This window comes from Pelophylax lessonae (assembly GCF_965119305.1).
Source record: "Pelophylax lessonae genome assembly, chromosome: 1".
NCBI lineage: Eukaryota > Metazoa > Chordata > Amphibia > Anura > Ranidae > Pelophylax > Pelophylax lessonae.
This window is the reverse complement of record NC_138768.1, coordinates 732,538,768-732,566,745: the sequence shown is the minus strand read 5'-3', so window position 1 is coordinate 732,566,745 and position 27,978 is coordinate 732,538,768. Positions and strand designations below refer to the sequence as shown.

The following is a 27,978-nucleotide window of genomic DNA, read 5'->3' as shown; positions in this document are numbered from 1 at the left end:
ATAACTCCCCCTGTGTTGCAGTTAGCAAAATGTCAAAGTTTTTCCATTTGGTAAATTGATCCATTTACCAGTCTGTACATAATTACAAGTTGAACATGCCCCACGCCTATTGGTGCCCATAGTCTGATAGCATAATTGGCGATTTTTGGAAAAATTACTCTGGACTAATTGTCAAAAGTAAAATTCTAGACTCTAGTAAATGTAAGACCTCTGTAGTCATACTAAAGAACTATAGAATATACAAGCTTAGATAGTTATTCCCTCATGTTAAATTCTGATGTTCCAAATCGCAAAAAGCTTCCTATCAAATGAGATTGCAGACAGGCAACAAGTTAATGTCACTTTTCAGGACTTTCACTCACATCTTTCAGGAAACCCTATTGTGTCTTTGAGTAGTTATAATTTACAAATACTATTTCACAGTCATGATTACCCACAGACTCAAACTGATGTTTCTTAGATACTCTGGGATACTCATCTGGGGGTTCTGTTGTGTCCATGTACACATTTATGGTTTGACCTTAGCGCTCACTTTTCTGTTTCGAATGATAATTCTAATGATAATAGGCTGAATGTGGACCTCAGTAAATAACTATCAACAGTTTTATGACCATTCTGTGATTATGACTCTGTGACTCTTTTCCCCCATTCCATAGCCCACACTTATCTGACTACATTTCTCATATTAATACCTTGAGCAATGTATGTGCATTTCTTTAGAAATTGTTTTCTCAAGATTTTGCTAAAGCTTTGTATATCAGTACTACCTCAACTCAAGAGGAAAAGGCTAGACACCCCAAAAAGTGTCCTGAAAACCATTAGAGCAAAACAAAAAAAGTATCATGGACAATACTCAGTTGTGTTATCACCTTCACTGAATCCCATCAAAGTAATCAGAAGATCAAAAGATGTGGACAGCTGAAATTAAATGAAAATGTTAATCTAGTTTTTCCCCAACCCACTAATTCCCAGAGCCTCCCTACTGGTCATTATAACTGCCCACCATATAAAAAGACAAATAAAAGTGGCTACAATTTTTTTTTTTTTTTTTTTTTTTAAAGCCCGTAGCGTGTGAAACACACTCAAAAGACTTCACCCGGTGCATAAAAAAGTGCACACACACAAACGTGAGGAACACAAAAAGTGCACAGGGTGTGCGAACAAAGTGGTCTTCCCTCCGAAGAGGTAGGACCCGAACCTCGATCCCCCGGGGCGCAAGACTCCTGACAGGGATTTGAGGTACTCATGGTCTGTCTGGCCAGAACCAGACTGACCCCGTTCTTCAGGGGGACTGCCGAAACAGCCCCCACCGAGTACTAAGTGGGGCTCCCCCGAAGGGAGACCCCATGAGAGAGGGCGGACCAAGCCAAAAGGCCATATCCACCCCCTCCCAAGACTCAAGGTAGGGCCCGAGGACCCACACCCTACAAGTCGTGCAAAGTGAAAAAAAGGTGATAGAAAAGTGACAAACCACAAAGAAAAAGCACACACAAACAAAAAGGTGGGGGAGGGGAAGTGGAGAGGTGAATTAGTGCCCTTGTGAAAATACAAAGGCAGGCCTTCCGGCCGGAATAAAAATTCCTCTGGTCGAAGCCAAAAGGCCTTGCCCAAGAGGCAGGTGCTTAAAAAAGTGTGCGTAGGTGCAGTGACCATGGTGCCGAAAAACTCAAGGCGAGCTGCCCCTCACCAGTGAGAATTAAGGCACCCCTGGGCTGCCACCCCAGGGGCACATACACTACGGGCTTTTTCTACCCCGGCCCAAAGGCCAGACCAAGCGTAGCCCTATCCTACCAGGAGGCATCAGAACTTTGGACAGCTTAGGGAGAACCTGCCTTCAACTGGGGACAAGCCTTTTGCAAGGCCAGATTCAACCCAGGAGGAAAGGCTCCCCCACCGCCACCGCCGTTCCTTACCAATCACATCCAGGAGCAGTACTAACTGGCCGCAGATCCAGTTTTCTCGCTCCCTTCAAACTGGTAGGGGCGGACCCATTCAAATCAGAAGGCAACGGACCCATCCGGCTTTCTCTGACAGTGCCTACTTCCCGGTCCCCCAGTGACGTCTGGAGCGCCCCGGTTCATTTCAGCCCCTGCCGATACTAACCATCAGGGTCCATACCAACTGATAAGAACAGATACTACACTTGATCTTAGCCAAAAGGCCGAGAAGCGATAGTGGCTACAATTATGAGAGCTGAAGGTAATCTCTGTTTTTGTTCTGTGTGTTTCCTGTGTTCTTTGTGAGTCACCAAAGTCTGTATGGTTTATGCTGACCTTGTGGAGATATCCTTTTCTACAAAATGTTTGCAATTTTTAACCTGGTCAAAAAGGTCAGTAGCCCATTTTGTCTTAAGAAGCTCATATAAATTGTATCTTCATTTTTTTTCTTAAGAAATTCTGTGCACTTCTAGTCATCCAAATGAAATCATGAACAAATACAGTCCCTAACTACCAAGGAAATGTCAGATTTTGGACTATATAAAGCTTAGGTAAAGTGCATACATATATATATATATATATATATATATATATATATATATATATATATATATATACAATGCATTCTTATAAAGATTAGATGTAAATATCAGATTTTGGGGTACATTTCTATTGCAATCAGTTAATTAATTAGGTAAGAGTAGTTGCAAAAATGGACAGGAGAATATATTCTTTTTTTTTTCTTCTATATCTTAAAGGAGAACTTCACTCTCCCAACCCACATTGATTATTTCTAATCATTATGCTGCTAACATTTGTAAATATATAGGAAGGCATATTACATTGGCTTTTTTTAAACTTTTTTTTTTCTACATTTTTTTCAGTTTCTTCCTGGTATCCTGGCCTAGGCAACTGCTGTCATACAGGAGTCTTCAGGAGAGGAGAATTGATTTTGTTTTCAGCTAAGTATACCCTCCTGTCTACAATGACTGAACTAAGGTAGATGGATTCCAGTAAGTAAATGCTACATGAATCATCTGCCCTTACTCAAGATAACCACGGCAAGAAATGCAAGGGGTGTTTTTAAAAGTGATTATATTAATATAATATTAATATATTATAGTAATATTGCACAAAACCATCATATCCCTGAAAAGAAAAAAAATCAAGGGTAAAGGGTTGTTTTTTGCTTGTAGTTTCTGGACATATTAAAATAGCTAAGGAAGTTTACAGTTATTCTTTAAGAGAAAGGCAGACGTTTTATATTAGCCCAACAGACTCCATTAGGGCCGATCTATGATTAGCATGATAGCCAGGGAAATAACACTTTAGTAAGAGTAGTATTAGTACATTGTAATAAATAAAATACAACCATGTCAATGGGTATGTCAGGTACTAAGCTTATATAATGGATTTCTGTAGTACTATTAACTTTATTATCATAAAATCACAGAATTGCACACAACCAATTTCTAAATTGTATACAATGAGGTGCATCACCTAAGAGCTGCAAAAAAGATCCAAATTACAATTAACTATACAAAGTTATGGAACCTTGGGGTTGATTTACTAAAGGCAAATCTACTCTGCCCTACAAGTGGACTACTGGAAGTGCACTTAAAAGCGCAGTTGCTGTAGATCTGAGGGGAGGATCTGAAATGAGGGGAGGCTCTGCTGATTTCTATTATTCATTCATGTGCAAGCAAAAATGCTGTTTTTTAATTTCCTTGCATGTCCCCCTCAGATCAACAGTGACTGCACTTCCACGTGTACTTCCAAGTGGACTTGTAGTGCAGAGTGGATTTTCCTTTAGTAAATAAACCCCATTGTATAGTTATCATAGCTTCATATTTACACTTCGGGGTTGATTTACTAAAGGCAAAAATGCTGTTTTTTTCCTTTAGTAAATAAACCCCATAGGCTTTTAAAGCTGTCATGGACAGACCAGTTTTTACATTTTCTCTTCAATGCTCATTGAATATTTAATAAAGAAAGCAAAAATGATATGTTTTTGGAAAGAAACCCACCCATACAATAAATTCCCAGTCACAGTTTTTATGTCAATTGATATTTACATAAAGTAAGTCTATTTTTTCTGAAAAACAAAATGCAGAAACATAACATAATCTACAAATTGTCCATTAAACATGAAAAAAAGAGTTGTTGTCAATTTGAAAATACCAAATATATCTAGCTCCCTTGCAAAAACCACAAAACTGTAAATAGGCAATGCATTAAAAAACCTTTACAGTTTATCTCTTCAGGGGTTTAACAATGACCTCAAAATTATTTTTCTACCTCTGGTATGTTTGAAAGATTTAATTGTAGGTACACTCTAAGTTTGTGTCTGTGTGTGCACTATATGTCTGTGAGGGGTCTTTTAAAATTATTTGATTTTTTAACTTAATTTTCTTACTCTCTCTAAGATACTGAAAAGCCACCTGACTTGACAATGACAATGACTTTTATTGAGACATCAGGGGTATTTTAGACCCTTGCTTTACTCTGCATTCAAAACCCATAGAGATCAGAGACACAGAGTTCCTCATCTGTAGTTCAGCCAGCATCTGCTGCTTAGACACTGAAACTGTGAGCTCAGAAGTGCTCTGGGTTAAGTGCTTTCAGGTTTGTGTGTTACATGTGGGATAAGTGAATGGGAGCTCACTGATCATTTTATAGCCTCTAGAATTGTTTGAATGATTGTAAAACACTTCTGCAAACCAGAGAAATGCCAGCTGTCAAAGTTCAAACATGTTCATGTGGTCGGAAGCTTCTTTTCAGGGTGGTAGTGCTTGCTAGGACTGTGTCTAGTTCACTAGTCTGCAAGGGCAATTAACAAATGCCAAACTCAAACATACCAGAATGAATTACACACCTACATTTTGGTCAGATTTGCATATGAGAGCTGTATAAAAATCAATAAGCATTGATTTATAAATATGTTAAACAAAAAAAAGAAACTAAAATTGACCAAAAACCACAATAATATCAAAAAAGAAAGGGTTGCATAAAATTCTATAAAATATTGGTTTATAAATACATAAACTTAAAAAGGGAATAAAAATTAAAAATGTAATTGACCAGGAACCACAATGGAAAACCCTAAACTTTTACCTGAAAGATAATATTCTGATTCTTCAGAGGAGGGTTTTAGATATTAAAACCAAAATATGCTTGTTTAACATGGCGCTTAATGTTTTCAGTAATATTATTGTATTTATATTGTGTGAAAAAAATTATATTACAAAATAAATATCTCTATAAATAGACCAAACTAGACTTAAAGAAAGTAAAGATCTTTCTGACTCACATTGAGACACATGGTCCACAAACTTAACTTCCAAAGACTGACTTTCAAAATGGATTCATTACAGTTTATTAGGTTTGTTCTGGCCAATATAAGTGCTGAGCCAACCAAACTAGAATCAAACTGATTGATTCAATTCAGCTTGTTTTCAGCACATTGTGCTTTTCAACACAAATAATGTAGTAAATAGACAAGACCTTGAAAGATAGAGAACAACAGGTCTAGCCTGATAGACTTTCAGAGCACTCTCTTTCTGTACTGCAATTTTTCGTAAGATTGGAAAAAATAGAAGAATTTAGCAGAAAATAAAAAAACAAACCAAACTCTTTTTGTATGCATCCATTTTTTCCTCTAGATTTATCCCTTATCTTGCATTTCTTGTAAGCCAAACTGTTTTTGTAAATACACATAAAAGACACTGTTACAAAAAAATATTCAAGAATGTAATATTTCCTCAGTGGCCCACAAATAGTTTCCCTGGTTTTCATTTTTGATCTCTTAGAGGATGATAATGAGCAGTTCTGGCAGTCAGAGGCACATAATATTACACAAAAAGTGTTTCCCACTGAGTGCCACCATCGTCAGATGAGAATTTTTAAAAGGGGAAGTCCTGATACCCGAATGTCTTACACCAAACCAAGCAGATGTCCCCACCCTCAATCTAAGACTACTAATAAATGTCCCACGCATGTTAGAATTTTCTTGTACAATCTGGTAAAATGTATGTAAACCCAAATATTGTTGTCAATCTTCTTTCACTGTGTAACTGTAGCTGTCCATTACTATTTTACTGTATATTGGTGTGAGTAAAGGTTTAATAAATACCTTTCAGTTTTTATTGTCTTTGAGATGCTGTTTTTATTATTATTATTATTTAATATGTCCAAATCTGTATTTTTAAATAACAAAGTATACAGGTATATGGTGGTGGTATGTCTGTAAAGAAAATCAACATAATCATTTATTTAACATTTGTACAAGACTACAAGACTAAATTTAACTTGTATATGTACAGGACTTATATTTTTGTAACTATACATTTTTCATAGATCCAGCATATAACATATAGAAATATTCCCTTACATTTTGCAATAAAACCACGGCATTCTTTTTTGCAGGTGTTTTGGCACATTCAGGATTTGGTGTTCCTTCTAAAACAAAATATATTTGAAAGAAAGCTACTGATTGCTCATGAAAGAAAAATTTTCAGATGTATAAACAGAACATTAAAGAAGATGAAATATATTTACATATACTTATCTAATGAGACTGGTAGGCAAGGAAATATTTTAACAGTCCCAATTTTCATCTTTACTGGTTCCTTGTCATGGTGTGCAGATGGTTCTTTGCTGTGTCCTGGAAAAGAAAATAAATTATTATTTAAAGAAGAAGAAAAGAAACCAAGTTGTGGAAGAATAGAGGAGAATTGGAAAAATTAGATAGACCAAGGCTTTAAATGATGCAGAATTAACTGAGACACACAGAGGATAATAGCCAACATATTTAGGAGTCCATTACATCCCCAGATGGTAAAAAAACCTCTTGCAATGCAATTCACCATACTGGTTATAAATTATGCAGAAATCATCTGCTTAATACTCTAGCATTCATATTCAATGTGGCTTAATACAGACATTTGGCTTTTTTAAAATTTATGTTGCATAGCCATCATATAATGGAATTACGGGAGCTCTGAGAAAGTTAGTGTTGTCATTATGTCTATATTTTAAAATAATAATGAACCCACTTTCCATGCTTAAGCATTCATTTGCAATAGATAGAAGTGCAGTTTTTATTTTATTTTCGGTTTTTCATTGATAAGGTCGATTATGGACAAATAAATAAACATTTTGTTCTTTTTGCCATCTGGGGATGTAATGTTCATGATGCCTAACAGTGAAAGAATTTGCAAGGGTTATTATATTTATTTGTTTTATTTCTATATTTTATAGCTATTTTCCTAGCTGAGGTTATTTTTTAGTTTTGTACAGAAAAATATAAAAACACCAAATAGAATAAAAAATACATGTATGCATATATTTTTCCACATCTACCAGTTTTAAAGCTGTGTAGCACATAGATGTTTGCTTGTCTCATTTAATTCTGCTTTTTCCCAAGTAAGCCAGTTATCTCATCGTTCCACATTCTCTTTCACAGGTCTCCTTTTTTGTTCTTTCCTCTTTAAATAGTAAGTTATTTTCCTTTTCTCAAGCCAACTAACTGCTAAGCCATTCTTATGTGTCAATATGCTGCTTTCAAACAGTCATATTTAATGCATTAAAAATGTACACTGCTTCACATCCACTTAATAAATCTAAGAATGCAAAATACATTGCTATGCCCAGTAAAGACCTTGTTGCAAGAGCAGCTATGGATACATAAACACTATAGGACATTAAATGCAATGTATATGAAATATTTTAAATGGCAGACTCTCCTTAAAGCATATCAAATCTTACTGCAGAGGAAAAAAATTCTGAGCATAGATAAGACTGGCAATAAAGAGACAAAGAAAAAAAAGGTGGAAGTTAACTCAAATGAAAATTATGAATCATAGTTTTTTGAACACACACCAGAAATATTAGGAAGAGAAATACAAACACTTGCCGATTTGTCCAGGTAAATAACAATATTAGAGTACAAAACAATTGCATAAAACTATTGAGGGACGGCATTGGCATTGTGTTTGTCATAGAATAAACCAGTAGTGTTTTAATAGTTTTAAAGAATACAATAACCTTTTTTCTTTTTACCACTGCTGTAACTTAACTGTCAATACAAATATGGATTGGCAGCACATACAAAACTGTGTTTGCACATTTGGTTGTTTCATAAATAGGGTTGCTGTATTGCTCATGAAACAGACAAGTCACACAGTTTTTACAGTTCTCTTGACTGTCAATTGACATTGCCAAAAAAGTGCCCCAAATAGTAGACCAGTTGTAAGTACATGTCATTGGCAGATTGTTTTTTTTTTTTTTTTTTTAAATCAGAAAAATGTTTATTAAAAGAATAGACATCCACTTTGAAATCTGCAACTGCATTTACATCAATCTGCTATAGTATAATGCATAAAAGGTTGAAATACATACAACAACAAAAATAGTCTAATGACATATTATTACTTATAGCAATGACAGGTATGTGTCCGCTCCAGAGCAGAGACACAATATTATAACTGTAGATAGAACAAAACAAAGAAAACAAAAAACAAAACAAAGAAAACAAAACAAAGAAAACAAAACACTATCAAACAAATCCTAATAATTGTGACCCAAACGTGCATTGGCAGGTTTTTAGCTACTGTGTAATATCCTAATACGAAAATAAAAAAAAAAAGAAGAAAAAGAAAAAACACATATAACACTTTAACTAATAATAAACTAAATAAATTAATAAAAACAGTGCTTGCTAAATAGGATGAATAACAAATAAAGTGATAAACATGCTAGAAAAACATGCTAGATGAAATGTGTATCAGCATTTGAAGTGCAAAAGAATCCCTATAATGTATAGGTCAATAAATAGATGTGCAAAATATGCAATGTAATCAAAAAATGTATATATAAATACATATTTCAGTTCATAAATAAATGCATACAATAGTAGAGTTCAATTCATAAATACGTGCATGCAATAATGAAGTTCATGAAATGTTCAAAGGTGCTCAAAAAGGTGCTCAGGTGCCTTATTTTCTTATTGATGGAAGGTGGTCATCTGTGTCAAGGTGCCACTCTCCCCTCTTGCACCCCCACTTACCAGAAATGAAGACCCCCCTCTGGGCCAAATGCAGCCTTAATGGTTAATGGTGTGGAGTCCTGGGTACCATCCAGCAGTAACATTTAGTTCAAGTGTCCAGAAATTGTTTCCTTAGCAGGCTCAGCCCAAATAAAAGACGATCCTAGTGTGATCTTGTTTATAAAGATAGTTTATTAAAGTAGATCGCAAATATACTCACAAAGTCGAAGAAAACATAGGCAGTAGGTAATAGTATGAAAAACTTCCTGGAATGCCGCCTCGCGTGTGTTCCACGAGAAAAACAGGAAGGGATGCAATTTGTTAAACCGGAAATTACGTCAACGCGTTTCAACCGCCCTCCTGTATGTCATCAATGGACCATCCACTGATACATTGCGTATTTTGAAAATCTATTTATTGACCTATACATTATAGGGATTATTTTGCACTTCAAATGCTGATTCACATTTCATCCAGCATGTTTTTCTAGCAAGTTTACCACTTTATTTGTTATTCATCCTATTTAGCAAGCGCTGTTTTAATTAATTTGTTCTGGTTACTCCCCATCCTCATTGGGTGAACAGCAGCTGCTGCTTACTGTATTTTAGCAATCAACCAAGCGCAGGTTTTTTATCATTATTATAACATATAACACTTTGTCTGCTATCATTATTACTATAATAACAGTTTCTTATAGAATGTTTCTTTCTGCTACCAACCAGCATCTGAAACATCTCTTAATGCTTTTCTTGCCGGCTATTCCACTTATGCCTTCAACCCTCTTTGTGAGTGAGGAGGGGGGCAATGCAGGGAGTAAAGGTGTTTCTCCTCCTTGGAGGACCTAGCAATTTGATCACTCAAGGGACCCTTTTAAGAGCATTAAAGTTCCCTAAGGTTATCTAATGTATATTGTGACCTCTAACCCACTGTACAATAACTTAAAATGAATAAAAAAAAATACATACTCAGTATAACATACATATGCAGAGTATACACATATGTATACATTTGTATATGCATGAAGATGTGCAGTAAATTTCCTATAATATATAAATGATAGAAGTTTTAATTAGCTTTGTAGTGCACATTGCATACAGTAAATGTCGTTTGCATACCTTTACACTATAATAGGTTTATTACCATTGCAATTAATTTAAAGCTAAAACGTTTTAAAAAAGATAATGGATAAAGCCCCTGACAGTTATTTTTTGCCATTTGTGCTCATTAGGGGGACCCCCAGTTTCTTGCTCTGTCAGCACAAATCAAATCTCAAAAGTAAGCAAAATGCCTTTTTTAGACGTTTTTTTTTCACGGGAAAGTTAGAAAAGCTAGAAGATTTAGAAGATTTCTCCTCTAATTCCGCTTTGGTGACAATTCAAATGTTTTAATTACCTATTACTTTTAGTCTTAATGACAGTAGTTACTATGGCACTCTGATTGGCTCTGTGCACTATGCCTTGGTTCTGCATTGACAGCCCAATCACAAGCATTTAAATCTGTACATGTTTTCTGCAGCAGCATTAATAAATGGTGCTCCTGAAATGAAAATTGGGTCTACCAATCAAGTTTATCTTGAGCTGTTGACAGATGCTGTATTATACAGTAAAGTGAAAGTGATGTGGCAGCTGTATAGCTGCCGATCACTTTCCCAGAGTGAGTGGCATGGTGGCCTCCCATTGGCAGCCAGGTGGTTACCAGGCTCTCCTTCTCTTAATGGGAGCTCAGGATCACAACTGCCAGCTTCACGATAGTGAGAAGTATGAGGTATATCCAAGCCTCAATCTCATTTACATGAAGAAACCAGAAGCGCAGATTATATAGTCACTTCTGGTTTCACATCCATCCTTTCCTGGCTGGTAAAGGCCAGTTAAGCCAGGGGCCACATCTAACCGAGTAGATCTGTTCTTGGATAGATGGTGTGAAGAGCATGGGAGACATTGGGGTCAATTAGACCCTTAAAATGTCCCCAAAAAGAGTACCTATCACCTGCCCAGTGCTATCAGATGGAGGTTTACTAACCCCTTGTGACAACAATCAAGTGAAAATAAATAAAGAAATTAAAGAAATACGTAAGAACAAAATACAATTATGATAAAATGTGTAAAAAATAATAAATAAATAAATAAAAAAATAGCTTTAACCCCCATTGCTCTGCACACATGCGAAAACACAAATGTGCTCCCAGGGTGCGCCAGCACTACAAAACTGTGGTTGCATCATACGTGTGACATATGGCCACAAGCGTCAGAGGCAGAACAATATTTCTAGCACAAGAGCTCTTGGTTAACTCTAAATGGATGAGTTGAAAGTGCTTTTAAAGTGTCACCAATGGAAATTTTTGGGTACCATAGTTATGAGCAATATCACTGGTGCCTGCAATTTTTTAGACTTGGCATGTTTGGTATCTATTTACTCAGTGCAACCTCATCTTTTATATTTTACCAAAAAAATGGGTACTATATTGTATGTGTTTGCACTAAAATTGATTTTCTTGTATTTTGTTCTGAAATTTTGCATTTAATAATCCGTTGTGCAAATATCATGTGAAATAAAATATTTGCAACTATCATATTTTTATTCTACAGGACCTCTGCTTTCAGAAAATATATAATGTTCTGGGATTTTTAAGTAAACATATTGCCAAACATTTAGTTTTTTACATGTGAAATGAAAACAATTAGCTCTAGAGCCAAACTGGTTAACCATACTGAACACTACCTGGATGCTTTAAAGGATAGGTTCACCTTTTTTAAGCAAAAAACAAAATGTACATTTATTATTTTTTTTTTAATTAGGAGCATGTAAAGCATAAACAGATAATGCAGTGCAAAAAACAGTGCACTCTTAGGCTCCTGCAGACTGTCAGTTTAGCTGTCTGCACGTACCTTTTACAGACAGGCAGTTACTCAATGACAGGATGGATCAATGAACTACCAAGAGCGATCATCAGCGCCCTGGTAGTTCATGGAGAAGTACAAGCCGTCAGCCATTCTGTGAATGAATGACACGGCCAGGTGAGCTGAACCCCACATGGCGGCCACCTTATTTTAATTTAAGATAGTGCATGCGGATAGAAGTAATAATACGGACTCAGGAGGTGTGGGCCCTGAATATGGGTGTAACATGTAACATGTTACTAAAGGTGAACTTATCCTTTAACTAATTGAAGATTCTTGTGACTAGAGATGGACGAACATTGGCCGGGGCGGTTCTTGAACGTCAGCCGCAAGTTCGCGGCGGGCCCCATTGACTTTAATGGGAGGCGAACTTTAAAAACCTTTAGGTCATATTTGCAGCCACAAAAGACGTACTAGCTGTGCACAAATAGTCCCAGCACATGGACAATGTCATAACAGAAGTATTGCAATTGAAAAAGTTGCCCTAATTTTTTCTTTTTTACAGCCAGAACTGACAACAGCTGGTAAATAGATGTCTAATACATATAGGGTCCATTCACACATCTGTAAAATGGGTCCGCATCCATTCCACAATTTGGCGGAACCTTTACAGACCCATTGATTTTCAATTCCAGTCTGAAAAATTAGGCATTCACAGGATAAAGAAGTAAGTGTCGGCCATTCCAGGCCCCAAAAATTAGCCCACATGCATTTACCTGACAGCTAAGAATGTAGTATTCTGTGGCTGAAGGTACATTAGGCATTCTCAGGATACAGAAGTAAGTGTCGGCCAGTATTGGCCCAAAAAATTAGCCCACATGGGTTTACCTGACAGCTAAGAATGTAGTATTCTGTGGCTGAAGATACATTAGGCATTCACAGGATACAGAAGTAAGTGTTGGTCAGTATAGGCCCCAAATATTAGCCCACATGGGTTTACCTGACAAGTAAGTACGTTGTATTCTGTGGCTGAAGGTACATTAGGCATTCACAGGATACAGAAGTAAGTGTCGGCGAGTATAGGACCCAAAAATTAGCCCACATGCATTTACCTGACAGTTAAGAACGTAGTATTCTGTGGCTGAAGGTACATTAGGCATTCACAGGATACAGAAATAAGTGTCGGCCTGTATAGGCCCCAAAAATTAGCTCACATGGGTTTAGCTTACAGCAAAGAACGTAGTACTTGATGGCTGGAGGTACATTAGGCATTCACAGTATACAGAAGTAAGTGTCGGCCTGCATAGGCCCCAAAAATTAGCTCACATGGCTTTAACTGACAGCAAAGAACGTAGTGTATTTGATGGCTAGAGGTACATTAGGCATTCACAGTATACAGAAGTAAGTGTCGGCCTGTATAGGCCCCAAAAATTAGCCCATATGGGTTTAACTGACAGCAAAGAACATAGTGTATTTGATGGCTAGATGTACATTAGGCATTCACAGGATAAAGAAGTAAGAGTTGGCCTGTATAGACCCCAAAAATTAGCTCACATGGGTTTAACTGACAGCAAAGAACGTAGTATTTGATGGCTAGAGGTACATTAGGCATTCACACAGTATACAGAAGTAAGTGTCGGCCGGTATAGGCTCCAAAAATTAGCTCACATGGGTTTAACTGACAGCAAAGAACGTAGTATTTGATGGCTGGAGGTACATTAGGCATTCACAGTATACAGAAGTAATTTTCGGCCTGTATAGGCTCCAAAAATTAGCTCACATGGGTTTAACTGACAGCAAAGAGTGTAGTATTTGATGGCTAGAGGTACATTAGGCATTCACACAGTATACAGAAGTAAGTGTCGGCCTGTATAGGCCCCAAAAATTAGCTCACATGGGTTTAACTGACAGCAAAGAACGTAGTGTATTTGATGGCTAGAGGTACATTAGGCATTCACAGGATACAGAAGTAAGTGTCGGCCTGTATAGGCCCCAAAAATTATCTCACATGGGTTTAACTGACACCAAAGAACGTAGTATTTGATGGCTAGAGGTACATTAGGCATTCACACAGTGTACAGAAGTAAGTGTCGGCCTGTATAGGCTCAAAAAATTAGCTCACATGGGTTTAACTGACAGCAAAGAACGTAGTGTATTTGATGGCTGGAGGTACATTAGGCATTCACAGTATACAGAAGTAAGTGTCGGCCTGAATAGGCCCCAAAAATTAGCCATTCAATGGACATTAATTGCCTTTTATGCCGCTGTATTTAGCGAAGACAAGGACCAGGAATGGTTATGGGTGGATGGCGGCCTGGCAGATATTTGTGGCCTGTCATGAGGAATTTCAATGAAACATGGTCTACTGGTCACATGTGTTGAATTCCTCAGAGATCCATGCCTCATTCATTTTTATAAATGTGAGGTAGTCTACACTGTCATGAGCTAGGCGAGTGCGCTTTTCGGTCACGATCCCCCCTGCTGCACTGTACGTCCTTTCAGACCGGACTCTGGATGGGGGGCAAGCCAACAGTTCCATTGCAAATTGTGCAAGCTCTGGCCAGAGGTCAAGCCTGCCCATCCAGTAGTCCAGGGGTTCATCACTCCTCAGAGCATCCACATCGGCAGTTAACCCGATGTAGTCGGACACCTTTTTTTACGCTCCAACATTTGAGCCACAGAAGCCTGCCTTTTTCCAGAACAAAGTGACGCCGGCATCATGGAAGGTGGAGTGGAGGGCAACTGTGAGGAGACAGGAGAAGAAGAAGGAGAAAAGGCTGGACGGTGAGAGCCTGGAGTGTGGCTTTGTGGGTTCTGACGGTGTTGCTCCCACTGGGCTCGGTGATGGGATTTCAGGTGCCTTCTTAAGGCGGTTGTCCCTAGTTGAGTGTTGGGCTTACCGCGACTTATGCGTTGACTGCAAAGGCAGCAGATGGCAACACTGTTGTCAGTAGCGGACACATTAAAACAAGCCCACACTGCAGAGCCATGTGACGGCATCCTGGGAGCGCCAGATATGACTGTACATGGTTGATGGCTCGCTCCTGATACATTTGCAGTCTGCTTTGTACCTCTTGTGCAATGCAAGTTCTGCCTGCCTCTCCTCCCTATCTGCCGGTCCGTCAGTCTGCCAGTTCTACAAATATTTGGCCAGTAACTGTTGTCACTGTGTGTAGCACAGTTAACACAGCAAAAGAGGCCAAATTTTTGCAGGCCTAAAATACACTCTTAGAAAATTATATTGTTAAATAACACCCCACTTCAATATGTGGTATTGGGGGACCACTGGTCTATCACACCAGTTGTTCAAAAAATTGGCCAGTGAGTTTGGCACTGTGTGTACCAGACTTTACTCAGCAAAAGAGGCAATATTGTTGCAGGACACAAATACACTTGTAAAAGTTTACTCAGATAACACCCCACTTCAATATGTGGTATTGGGGGGCCACTGGTCTATCACACCAGTTGTTCAAAAATTGGCCAGTGAGTTTGGCACTGTGTGTACCAGACTTAACACAGCAAAAGAGGCAATATTGTTGCAGGACACAAATACATTTGTAAAAGTTTACTCAGATAACACCCCACTTCAATATGTGGTATTGGGGGGGCATTGGTCTATCACACCAGTTCAAAAAATTGGCCAGTGAGTTTGGCACTGTGTGTACCATACTTAACTCAGCAAAAGAGGCAATATTGTTGCAGGACACAAATACACTTGTAAAAGTTTACTCAGATAACACCTCATTTCAATATGTGGTATTGGGGGGCCATTAGTCTATCACACCAGTTCAAAAAATTGGCCAGTGAGTTTGGCACTGTGTGTACCAGACTTAACTCAACAAAAGAGGCAATATAGTTGCAGGACACAAATACACTTGTATAAGTTTACTCAGATAACACCCCACTTCAATATGTGGTATTGGGGGGCCATTGGTCTATCACACCAGATAAAAAAAAATTGGCCAGTTAGTTTGGCACTGTGTGTACCAGACTTAACTCAGCAAAAGAGGCAATATTGTTGTAGGACACAAATACACTTGTAAAAGTTTACTCAGATAACACCCAACTTCAATATGTGGTATTGGGGGGCCACTGGTCTTTCACACCGGTTGTTCAAAAAATTGGCCAGTGAGTTTGGCACTGTGTGTACCAGACTTAACTCAGCAAAAGAGGCAATATTGTTGCAGGACACAAATACACTTGTAAAAGTATACTCAGATAACACCCCGCTTCAATCTGTGGTATTGGGGGGCCACAGGTTTATTACAACAGTTCTACAAATAAATGGCCAGTAACTGTTGTCACTGTGTGTAGCACAGTTTACACAGCAAGAGGCCAAATTTTTGCAGGACTAAAATACACTCTTAGAAAATTATACTGTTAAATAACACCCCACTTCAATATGTGGTATTGGGGGTCCACTGGTCTATCAGACAAGTTCAAAAAATTGGCCAGTGAGTTTGGCACTGTGTGTACCAGACTTAGCCCTGAAAAGGACTTTTGTGGATCTTCACAGAGCTATTTGTGTCTGGCAATCTCTCCCTCATGAGCACAGGCAACCTCTCCCTACGCTGGCAAAAAGCAGAATGTGAAATGGCCGACAGCTCAGGTCTATTTATAGGGTAGGGGGCATGTCCATGTGCTGAAATGTTTTAATTGGCTGTCCCATTCCACCTGACGGCTGTGTCATGGGTCAAAGTTCTCCCCAATGTACACTAATATGACCGCCGCGAACAACGCCATGTATTTGCAAATTTGGCGGGTAGCGAACAAGCAAAATTTGCCACGAACCGACCGTCGGGTGAACCGCAAGGCCGTCTCTAATTGTGACCTTCTTTTGGTTTAATTCAATAAGCACTATTTTAGTTCCTTATACTGTTTGGTGGGCTCTACATTTCATTTTTTTTATGTTTTTTTGAGATTTTTTCAATAAAAATTACAACAAAGTTGCAAACAGTGCAAATATGTGAGTGTACAAGATAACAGGTAGTACAACAAGATAATACATGAAAATACAGAATTCAGTATCTGTTGCAAACATATTATAACACAGAGAAAAAATAAATAATTGGATCGACCAAGTCATAAAGTCAATTGGCTCACTGCACCTCATTGGGGGAAAGAGTAGACCTTTATGCTCCCGGACACCCCTGTGGGGAACTAACTGTGTCCGGGTGTGGTCCCTTCCCCTCCCCCTAATAAATGGGTTGTCTTTGTTACCAGTGGAAAATGCAGTGTTTGGGAGCCGATACAATAATGTTGCAGAAAACCAAACATAGATATACAAGGGGTAGTGTACCAAAGAATCTGTATGGTGTAGCCATGTAAAGTGTCATAATCAGTTAAAGAATGAACACCAGGGTGCCAAATTTGGCATCATTTTGACAGCTTTAGATGCCAAGTGGGCTCTACATTTCTACTAGCAATCCTAAAAAGAAAATCATATAAAATAAGTTTTTTTTCTGTTTTAGGCCATCCTGATTTTTTCATGGGTTAAAACCTATACATGATTATGCTCTACTGTTGTGCAACCATATTCCCAACATTGCCCCTTATTTTAAATGTATGTGTATATTTTTTTTCTTTTAGTTTTAGAATAGGTTTTAGTACCATTGCCTCTATGTGACTGGTTACCATTTTTGGGCTTCATGCATATGACTGAGTGCTGGCTTCTTGGCTGTTTGGCTGGGGGTCCAAACTCTATGTTTTATTTGACAATTTTATCATTATTTTATTTGTGCTAGGTGGAGGTGTAATTCTCGGCTTTTAAATTGCTTACATTTTGATAATAATGTTTACCTTTGGGTTACACTGCATTTGTCCTCATTTGAAACCTCTTTTTGGTGGGCCTATTTGCCCCTCTTCTTTTTTGGTATATGACTCTTTGTTTTGGGGACAACTCTTTAGATGAATCGGTGAATCAGTGATTCTAGGTCTGGATTATTATTATTAAGTGGGGAGAGGTAGTGGTTCCTCCCCTCTTCTGCTTTTTCTCTGGTTTTAAGCTTTTTTAATTTTATGACAGGGCTTCTAACCTCCCACTTCAGGCCACACAAATGCCATACACGTAGACTGTTGGGTTGCAGAGAAAATCTACAGCCTAAAGAGCCTAATCACATTATGTTGTCATTTACCCTTTTACATGAACCCTCAGGGACATGCACAATGACTTGCTTTAAAATGTAGGGAAAATGCATGTACATTTACATACATTTTAGTTACATTTTAATGCACACTAACGTCAGTTGACATACATTTTGACGTCTGCTGACATGCATGTGCAGTGTTATGGTGTGAATAAGTCATGTTGCAAATTATATTAAAAAAGAATAGCACACACATGCAAAAGAAATGACTATCAAATATGGAGACAATCCATAAATAAAAATGGGGATTTGGTCCCACCATATGGCCATATCGTGTTCAAGCCCACCACTACGTCAAAGTACCCAATTGTCAGTGGGTCCTACACTATCCATAAAAAAAGAATGAATCCAGCCTCTCTAACCTTTGGAGATAACACTCCTTACTGGGAGAGATGTGCAACTGCACTACAAGGGACTCCTCCTATATCTACTTGATAGTGGACACTGATAGAGTACAGGTGTGTGTGGGGAGTGGGGTGCTTAACCTCAGAAGTCTGGTCATAGCTGCACCGGCTTTAGATATACATGTTCAGGGTGTGCTCCCCAATTTTTTGCTTGTTTATTATGTATTCGGTCTGACCAGACTTCTGAGGTTGAGCACCCCCCCCCCACAAACACCTGCACTCTATCAGTGTCCACTATCAAGTAGATATAGGAGGAGTCCCTTGTAGTGCATTAGCACATCTCTCCCAGCAAGGAGTGTTATCTCCAAGGGTTAGAGAGGCTGGATTCATTCTTTTTTATGGATAGTGTAGGACCCACTGACAATGGGGTACTTTGACATAGTGGTGGGCTTGAACACGATATGGCCATATGGTGGGACCAAATCCCCATTTTTTTTTATGGATTGTCTCCATATTTGATAGTCATTTCTTTTGCATGTGTGCGCTATTCTTTTTTAATATACATGTCGCTTGGTTCATAGCTGTACCGGCTTTAGATATACATGTTCAGGCTGTGCTCCCCCATTTTTTTGCTTGTTTATTATGTTGCAAATTATTGCTTGTCAGATGTCCCTCCAATGATCTGCATTTTACAACTGCGCTAAAATGAACATCACTGCACTGGTGTGAATTGGCCCTAATACATTTTAACAGGCCTACAGATCAATAGAAACCTTGCCATGGCATTTTTCAAAGTTCCTACAGCACAAGACAAGTATAGAGCATCAGTTCAAGATATTAATAGGAAGAATGAATCCTCCTACCCACTCATAATTGTATATGCACTGTTATGCCAATGTTTTTATATTCTAGATTTGAAAATATACATTTTTCTGGCACCACTGTTCTCACTTTACAATGTGATTGATACATGGTTATCATTCGGACTATCATAGTCAAGTTCTATCATTTTTGACAATATTTGTGTACTAAGATGTTATGGTGCTATTCCAAAATGGTATTTTTTTCAGCACCCTTTGCAATCTTTTAATAAAAAAGTTTGTAAACAAGAAAAAAAGATATCAATATGAAGATATGAATAGGAGGAAAATTACAGAACAATTTTGGAGTTTATTAGAGTAACTAAACAAATATATGGGAACTATCTACAGGTCTTTTTGTACACCTGCAACATTGGTAACCTCTTCACAATCCAAAATAGCCTCTGTAGTGTCTTGCTTCTCATAGGAAGAGTATCTCATGATTGCAGCACTCTCCATCTTTCCATCATAATAACAGAGAGCAGATATACCATCACACTGTTTGTTTTTTTCAACTATGCAGCTCCAAGATGCAGTCCAAAGCAAATATTTTCTTGATATATATGTACTGTATATAAATTAATGCACACATTCACATATTTACACATACCCATATGTGAATAAACTACCCAATACCAAAGATTTAGCTGATTGCAGTGCGCACTGAGTGAAAGCACAATGCAGTGGCTCACCTTAACCAGTGCTCTCAATTCTATGCTGGTACAAAAGTTACAAATTAAAACAAAAGACTTGGTGGATCTTCCTCTGCTCTTCTTGTGTTTAAAATTTAAATTTAATGAGGAGGGAACAAGACAAAGAGGTTCAGTGAACCCATGAAATCCCCTAAAACTCAGCATAACACCAACCCTACTGAATTATATCTTGTAACCTTTTTTTTTTTAATATTTTTTCTGGCCCATTTCCAAGCCAATTTGCAATCTTTGGTTAAAAAGGGCTAAGGGAGGCCTCGCACTACAATGGGGGACATGTACTAATGCCAACAAGTTGGAAAAAAAAATTTAAATGTACAACTTTAAAAGTGACATTTAAAAAAATGCCACCACTAAATGACATATCTCTGGCCTGCTTCAGTTTGCAAACAAAATGGCTAGGGAATCCCAGGTTAAGTCAATGACCAAATATGTTCATGAGCATATTTGTTCAATGACATCACCCTGGTTCTTTGGCACTGTTGTTTTTATTCCAACAGTGAAAGTACCTGACATTTGCAATGGGAATAGCATTGAGGCACAATCTTCATGACATCAGGTTGTCATTAAACCTGCCATCGCTAATCATGACTGAAGTTGGATCTAAATCACAAGATGACAAAATTGGCAAAAGTTTTACACTCTTCTGTTTTTGGAGGAATTTTTTTATTTTAAAAGGACTTTGTTATACAATCCATGAAAATACATACCAGATGATTACTCAGCCATACAGGTTGGCAGGCCAAAAAATGTACACCCCTCAAACTGCAAAGGTTATATTCCCTCATTCCTTGAAAGGGTCATTTGCAAGGAGGTGCAGCCAAGCCACCACCCCTTGCAATGCCCCTTGTCCACATTCAATGTCCCTAGTGGGGTCTTCAGGGGGGGGCTTATCACAATCTGAATGCCCCTTTAGATAGATGATCCTCCTCCTATAGAATGAGTACAGAGTACAAACTAAGTACCTTTTGTTACTCATTAAAAAAAAAAAAGGAATGGAAAAAAACCTGTAAAACCTGCTAGCCATGTTCACAACAGCAGGTATTTGTTAGGAGGTGAAACTGATACTGCTGCAAAATTATAGACTTTCAGCTGCATCAGTTAAAGGTTCATGCTGGCAGGAAGGTGAATAAACCACATTTTCACTGAACTGCAAACAGGCTGGCTTTAGATAAACTCACGTTTAACCGGTTGCCGACCGCCGCACGACTATATACTGCGGCGGTCAGCCCCGGCCAGGCAGAGTGACGTAGCGGTACGTCACTAGCCTTCGCCGCTCTGGCGCGCGCGCGCGCGCACCCGCGGTCCCGCCGATGACTCGATTGGGTTCAGAACCGATCAGTCATCAGGTCCAGGCCAATCATTTTTGGTCTGGACCTGTTGATCGGTCCTGCCCAATCAGATCTCCCTCTAAGCCTGTGAAATGTAAACACAGGCTTAGAGGAGATGTGCCCTCCCCTCCCAACGGTCTTTTTGGATCCAGCGTGAGAGGAGAGCACATCTAATTGTAAGTACAGCACCAAGCACGTACATACACAGTTAGATAGGCACATTTCACCCCCGATCGCCCCCCCAATTAACCCCTACAGCACCTGACACAACACACACTATATACAGCATATAGCATATACCTATATACCTGTATAAGTGTGATTTGTGAACAGGTGTAGCCCTTGCGACCCCCCCTTTTCCACTCAAATTACCCCCCACCCCCCCCTAATAAAGATTTAACCCACTGATCCCCCCTGAACCCCCCCTGATCACCGCCGTTAACCCCTACACCCTCTGTCACATCAGCACTAATACAAACGCAATATACGGTGTTATTGTATTTTTGTATTAGTGTCATTGTGATCAGAATTAGCGCAGGCGACTAAGTTTCTGTCCCAAGAAGGTTTAGGGTCCCCGCCACCCGCCCAATAAAGATTTAAGCCCCTGACCCCCCCCTGATCACCCCTACACCCCCTGCCATAACACACACCGTATACAGTATATAGCATTTTGCTATATACCCGTATAAGTGTGATTTGTGGTCAGGTCTAGCGCTTGCGACCCCCCTTTTTCCACTTGAATTACCCGCCACCCCCCCCTAATAAAGATTTAAGCCCCTGATCCCACCTGATCCCCCCCTGATCACCGCTAGTTAACCCCTACACCCTCTGTCACATCAGCACTAATACAAACGTAATATACTGTGTTTTTGTATTTTTGTATTAGTGTCATTGTGATCAGAATTAGCGCAGGCGACTAAGTTTGTGTCCCAAGCAGGTTTAGGGTCCCCCCCACCCGCCCAATAAAGATTTAATCCCCTGATCCCCTCCTGATCACCCCTACACCCCCTGCCACAACGCACACTGTATACAGTATATAGCATTTTCTATATACCCGTATAAGTGTGACTTGTGACCAGGTTTAGCGCTTGCCACCGTTCCTTTTATCCTTAGGATACCTGCCAGCCCCTTCCAATAAAGATTTAAACCCCTGATCCCCCCCTGATCACATCCCGTTAACCCCTACACCCTCTGTCACATTAGCACTAATACACACATAATATACTGTTTTTACTGTATTTTTGTATTGGTGTCATTGTGACTTGAGGTTGCTCTAGCTAGCTAGTTTCTTTCCCAAAGGAGGTTTAGGGTCCCCGCCACCCCCCCCCAGATCCCCGGCGCATAGTTTAGAAGTAACCCCTTGATCACCACACACGCACGCACGCACCTACACTTCCATTTCTAGTATAGTGTTTGAACAGATCAATATCTGATCTGATCAGAGCTATACTAGCGCCCCCATAGTTTAGGGTTCCCAAAATGCGGTGTTTGCACGATCAGCACTGATTCCGGCCAGCACCTGCGTTTAACCCTTTCACCCAGGTAAGTGTAGTAATCAATAGATTACTGTCACTTACAAAAAACACAAGACACAAAACCGCTGTGTTAGCAGAGTCAGGCCTGATCCCTGCTAGCATTAGCAGTTTTTTTGGTAGCGCTTGAAATAGTCTTCGACAACCAGGTGCTTTTATTACCTGTGAGTCGCATCACTGTACGGGTAAATTTAGTTACCAAAATGTCTAAACGTTCGTACAGTGATGAAGCTATTTACAGTATAATGTCCATGTCAGGTGAGAGCGATGGGGAAGCCTCACCGGCAGAATCAGGGTCATTATACGAACCAGATGACAGCAGCGGCTCCCTGACAGACAGCTCCGACGACAGATGGGTCCCTGTTAGACCCAGGCGTACCCGACCCCATTCTGGTGTTGTTGAAATGCAGGAATCGCAGGGTGCTCGTATGGAGCAGAGTGTGGGTACTAGTGCCGCTCATCCTTCTGGCGACCTGGCAAGCGCCAGCGGCCTAGTACAACCTGGACCTAGTACAACCAGCACTGCAGTAAGACCTGGTGACGTGGCGAGTCCCCTAAGTGCAGTTGAAGCTGGTGCGGTGGCTAGCACAAGTAGTGGCCCGCAGCCACCGCGTATTCGAAGACAGGCCCGTAGAGCCCATAGTGCCCTCCCTGATGCGCTGGCATATCCCAATTGGCAACCCACTGATTCTACAGCGCCAGTACTTCCCCCATTCACCGCCCAACCTGGAATCCACGTGGAGACAGCTGGTTTTACGCCCCTGAACTTTTTTGAGCTGTTCTTCACGGAAGATCTTTTCAGATCTATTGTGGATCAATCAAATTTATATGCTCAACAATTTATCGCCGCCAACCCAAATTCGCACCTTGCCAGACGATTCGGCTGGAATCCTATAACGGTTTCCGAATTTAAGATCTTTCTGGGCCTTTCCCTCCACATGGGCATAACTAAACAAAGTGAATTGCGGCTATATTGGTCCACTAGCCCAGCTCACCATATGCGCATGTACTCTGCCTCCATGTCCAGGGGGAGATACGAGCAAATTCTGCGATTTATGCATTTCAGCGACAATGAAATCTGTCGTCCTCGGGGAGACCCTGCATACGATCGGCTCCACAAAATTCGGCCCCTCATAGACCACTTCAATCAGCGGTTTGCAGCCTTGTTTACCCCCGAACAAGTTGTCTGCATTGACGAGTCCCTGATTAAATTTACTGGCCGTCTTGCTATCAAACAGTACCTCCCCAGCAAGCGTGCCAGATACGGGGTCAAGTTGTATAAGCTCTGTGACAGGGCCACAGGCTATACAGTTAATTTCCGTGTCTATGAGGGAAAAGATAGCACTGTGGAGCCCCCGAACTGCCCAGACTACATAGGGAGCAGCGGTAAGATTGTTTGGGACTTGGTGTCACCCTTATCCGGAAAGGGGTACCATTTGTACGTGGACAATTTTTACACAAGCGTGCCACTATTTAGTCACCTGCTTGATTTACAAATTGGCGCATGTGGCACCGTGCGACCTAATCGCCGGGGCTTCCCCCAACGGCTTGTTAATTCCCGTCTTAGTCGGGGGGCGAGAGCCTGCTTGAAAACGGACAAATTACTTGCGGTGAAGTGGAAGGATACACGGGATGTTTATGTTCTGTCCTCCCTTCACGCAGACACGACAGTCCAAATCCCTACGGCAACTGGCGTTATGGAGAAACCCCTCTGTGTCCACGAATATAACCTTAACATGGGAGGGGTGGACCTTAACGACCAGCTTTTGGCGCCGTATTTAGTTGCCCGTAAAGCCAGACGCTGGTACAAAAAAGTGTCTGTTTACCTTTTCCAATTGGCTATGCTGAACGCCTTTGTCCTATACAAGGCGTCAGGACGAACTGGACCCTTCCGGGAATTCCAGGAAGCGGTCATCCTTGCCTACCTGTACCCAGGAGGCATGCCTGCCCAACTTCCCCTTCCAGATGCAGTGAGCCGGCTGCATGAGAGGCATTTTCCTTATGCCCTCCCGAGTACCCCTACCCAAATACGACCCCAAAGACGATGTCGTGTCTGTAGCAGGCGCGGATTTAGGCGTGACACCCGTTATTATTGTCCCAAATGTCCTGACCATCCTGGTCTCTGCATCGGGGAATGTTTTGAGCGCTACCATACACTAGTGGAGTATTAGTGTAGGGTACAGCACGACACAGTGTAGGGCACATAAACACAGGGTCTCGAAGGATGTTGGATGTCCATCGACATTTTGAGAGACCCAAGCTGGAAGAGAAGATCGCAGAAGATCGCACTCCCTCCCAAATCAAGAAATAAAGGAACAGTTAGAAAGTAAAATAAAAGGATCCAAAAACTGTTGTGGTGTCAGTAATTTTATATGTCCTTCTACTCCTTCCTACTATACTTTTTTCAATGTCCTTTGTTTGTTTTTTCATTCTTTTGTGACCTGTTTCTCTTGCAGGTAATTGTCGGCTACCACGCATTGATTTTATATATTCTGACACAAACAGCGTTTGCGCTCAGCATATATGGATACCTTTGCTGATAGCAGCTGTGGTGATTTTCTGATTTCAGCACTGCAGTTAAAATCTTATTTTGGTATACGTGGATAGCGCCGTGTATACCCATCATTAAATTCAGTGGGTGGTTGTTTGGGCGGTTAATGATGAGAATCCAAAAACTTTTGTTGTGTCAGTCATTTTATATGTCCTACTCTTCCTAATGTACTTTTTTTTAATGTACTTTGTTTGTTTTTTCATTCTTTTGTGACCTGTTTCTCTTGCAGGTAATTGTCGGCTACCACGCATTGATTTTATATATTCTGACACAAACAGCGTTTGCGCTCAGCATATATGGATACCTTTGCTGATAGCAGCTGTGGTGATTTTCTGATTTCAGCACTGCAGTTAAAATCTTATTTTGGTATACGTGGATAGCGCCGTGTATACCCATCATTAAATTCAGTGGGTGGTTGTTTGGGCGGTTAATGATGAGAATCCAAAAACTTTTGTTGTGTCAGTCATTTTATATGTCCTACTCTTCCTAATGTACTTTTTTTAATGTACTTTGTTTGTTTTTTCATTCTTTTGTGACCTGTTTCTCTTGCAGGTCCCTCGTCGGCTACCACGCATTGATTTTATATATTCTGACACAAACAGTGTTTGCGCTCAGCATATATGGATACCTTTGCTGATAGCAGCTGTGGTGATTTTCTGATTTCAGCACTGCAGTTAAAATCCTATTTTGGTATACGTGGATAGTGTCGTGTATACCCATCATTAAATTCAGTGGGTGGTTGTTTGGGCGGTTAATGATGAGTAATACTACGCATTATTCCTGTGCTGATTTCTGATAGGTTCTCTTTTTTTCCGTTCAGCCCACAGGCTGCATGAAAAAAAAAAAACCTATATGCCAAACAAGGACCAGCAATGTACTGGTACGTTGCTGGACTTTGAGTGGTTGTACCAGGATGATGCCTGCAGATTTAGGCATCATCTTGGTATCGTTTTTTACAGCCAGCGGTCGGCTAACATGTAAAAGCAATCCTAGCAGGTAATTGGCCGCTAGACTGCTTTTACATGCAGTGGGAGGGGTCTCCCCCCCCCCCACCGCCGCCTTCCGAAGCCTTCCGTGGTTTTTCTCGGGCTCTCCTGTCCCACCGGTTAACCCGAGAGTGCAGCCGGTGGTTCAGTTATCTAACCATAGAGCTAATTGAAGATTAGAATGGCTCCAATCATCTCTATGGCCTAAGATGCCGGAGGCTACGAGCATTTCATGACTTCTTTTTCGCCAGAAATAAACAGGGCCATTGGGAAATTGGGAAAGTATTTTATCACACCAATTTTGGCGTGGTCAGATACATTAAGGTCAGAGGAGAGATCTAGAGTATAAAAGACCCCAATTTTTTTAAAAAAGAGTACCTGTCACTACCGATTGCTATCATAGGGGATATCTAAATTCACTGTGATAACAATAAAAATGATTTAAAAAAAAAAATTAAAGGAAAGGTGTCAAAATAACATAAAAAAGCAAAAAAAAAAAAAAAAAAAAAAAAAAAAAAAATTGAGCCCCCCCCCTTTCCCCCCGTGCTTGCACGCAATGGCACACGCAAGCGTTGGTCTAGTGTCATATGTAAACCGCAATTTCAGCATGCATGTGAGGTATCGCCGCGATCGCCAGATCGAGTGCAGTAATTTTTGCAGTAGACCTCCTCTGTAAGTCTAAAGTGGTAACCTGTAGAGACTTTTAAAGTTTTTAAAAATGTACGTACGTTGTTGCCGCTGCGCAGGCGTGCGCAATTTTTAAAGCATGTCATGTCAGGTGTCTATGAACTCGGCATAAGATCATCTTTTAAATTTTACCAAAAAAATTGGAATTATATAGTGTATTTGTGAAATAAATTAAAAAAAAATGTATTTTTTTCGCAAAAATTGCGTTTGGAAAATCTGTGCGCAAATACCGTGTGACAAAAAAATTTGCAACATCCCCCATTTTATTCTATAGGGCCTCTGCTTTAAAGAAATATATAATGTTTGGGGGTTCAAAGTAATTTTCTAGTAAAAAAAAAATATTTTTTCATGTAAACAAAAAGGCACAGAAAAGGCTTGGTTTTCAAGTGGTTAGAAGAGTGGGTGATGTGTGGATAAGATTGAGCATAAAATGCCGGGACAGTTCAAACACCCCCCAAATGACCCCTTTTTGAAAAGTAGACACCCAAAGCTATTTGCTGAGAGGCATGGTGAGTCCATGGAATATTTTATATTTTGCTACAAGTGTCGGGAAAATTATTATTTCTTTTTTTTTTGTTGTTTTTTTACAGAAAGTTGTCACTAAATGATATATTGCTCACACATGCCATGTGTATATGTGAAATGACACCCCAAAATACATTCTGCTGCTTCTCCTGAGTACAGGGATACCCCATGTGTGAGACTTTTTGGCAGCGTAGCTGTGTACGCGCCCCCGAAAACCAATCCACATCTTCAGGTTTTCTAATGGCGTAAATTGCTGATTTTACCCCTGACTACCTGTCACAGTTTCAGAGGCCCTGAAATTTCAAGATAGCACAAAACCCCCCCAAATGACCCCATTTTGCAAAGTAGACACTCCAAGCTATTGGCTGAGAAGCATGGTGAGTCCATGGAATAGTTTATATTTTGCCACAAGTTTCGGGAAAATAATTTTTTTTTTTTTTTTTAACACAAAGTTGTCAGTAAATGATATAATGCTCACGCATGCCAT

General features: G+C 39.8%; 1 protein-coding gene across 3 annotated transcripts in view; it reads right to left on the bottom strand.

The window, feature by feature from the left end:
- Positions 1–27,978, bottom strand: part of SGCZ (sarcoglycan zeta) — a 1,591,429-nt gene that overhangs the window by 626,499 nt on the left and 936,952 nt on the right. Inside the window, exons 5-6 of one of the 3 annotated variants that reach the window (XM_082244044.1) lie at positions 6,495–6,600; positions 6,328–6,395 (exon numbers count right to left, since the gene is read on the bottom strand). The exons of 1 other annotated variant lie outside the window; for it this stretch is intronic. The gene's annotated coding sequence lies outside the window, so the exon portion shown is untranslated. The remainder of the gene's footprint in view (positions 1–6,327; positions 6,396–6,494; positions 6,601–27,978) is intronic. One more of the 3 variants, XM_082244043.1, reaches the window with a different exon arrangement.